Raw genomic sequence first — 1,083 nt, 5'->3', positions numbered from 1 at the left:
GGGGGCGAGGGGGGGAGGGGGGCAGGTAAGGAGGGAAAAGGGAGCACGTGAATGGTGCGGAGGAGGGCGATGGAGGTGGAGGGTGCCACCACGGGTGGGGGCCAGGGGGAAAGCCCCGACCAGCCGAGTGCGCCAAGTCCCCACTAGGGAAGAATTGAGGTCTGGCCCTTTAAAAGTGATTTCTCCTTTCCCTCTCTCCCAGTCCTGGCCTGTCGCCCAAGCAAGCAGACCAGTTACAGGTCAGACAGACTTCACCCTTCACTGCCCATGTCACCCATTCCCCACCCGCTGGTATCTGAGCTAGAATTTAGGGGCCCTAAATCCAGGCTTCTAGCCTCAGCACCAGGTCCTTCCCCACTCTCATCCCTGCCCTTGGCAGTTGAAGATTCCACCTGATGAGCCTGCCCTTCAGGATGAGGGTTAGTGACACCTGAGCCCCTGGGGGCCCTTGGAGAGCTGTTTGGGGGAGGGGGCAAGGAAGGGAGGCCCGCTGGCAGTGTGGTGCAGGTAGAGGGGCAGCTTGAACCTTGGGGAGGGAATACAGGCCCAGAGAAGGAAAAGGATGAAGTCAGCACCACCTCCCCCTCAGCGCCCTCCAGGCAGCTGCCTGTAACTCTGCTAAAAATACCTGGCCCTGGTCATTCTGCTCCTGGCCTGGAGGTTGCCCAAAGTTGGGGAAATCCTGGCAGACAGGTGTCAGATGCCAGCAGGAGCGGATAGGGGTGAGACTAGATCAGGGTCAGGTCCAGCTCCAGCCACTCTAAGAGTCTGCAATGTCTCCTTCCTTCCCTTTAGTCTCAGACTGCGCCTGCAGTTCAGGGCACACACAGGGCCTGGAGGTTCAGACTCCCATTCAGAAGGGGCATAGTTGTAGAGTAGGGATGGGGTCAGCGGGGTAGGGGTTTAGCCACCACTTGGTGCTACCACTACCCAGAGATCAGCCCCTCCTCAACCCAGGGAGGGTGCTGGGGCACAGAGGGGAGGAGATGTAATGGGGAGGCTTGGGCTCTAGTCCTGAATCTGCCTCCAGGCTCCTGGGTCTTGTCTCCCTCCCAGCCTCAGGGTGGCCAGCTATAAACTGCC

Source organism: Neophocaena asiaeorientalis, unplaced genomic scaffold (assembly GCF_003031525.2).
Source record: "Neophocaena asiaeorientalis asiaeorientalis breed wild unplaced genomic scaffold, Neophocaena_asiaeorientalis_V1.1 scaffold90, whole genome shotgun sequence".
Lineage (NCBI taxonomy): Eukaryota > Metazoa > Chordata > Mammalia > Artiodactyla > Phocoenidae > Neophocaena > Neophocaena asiaeorientalis.
The sequence above is the reverse complement of the archived record's forward strand: the minus strand, read 5'-3'. Positions refer to the sequence as shown.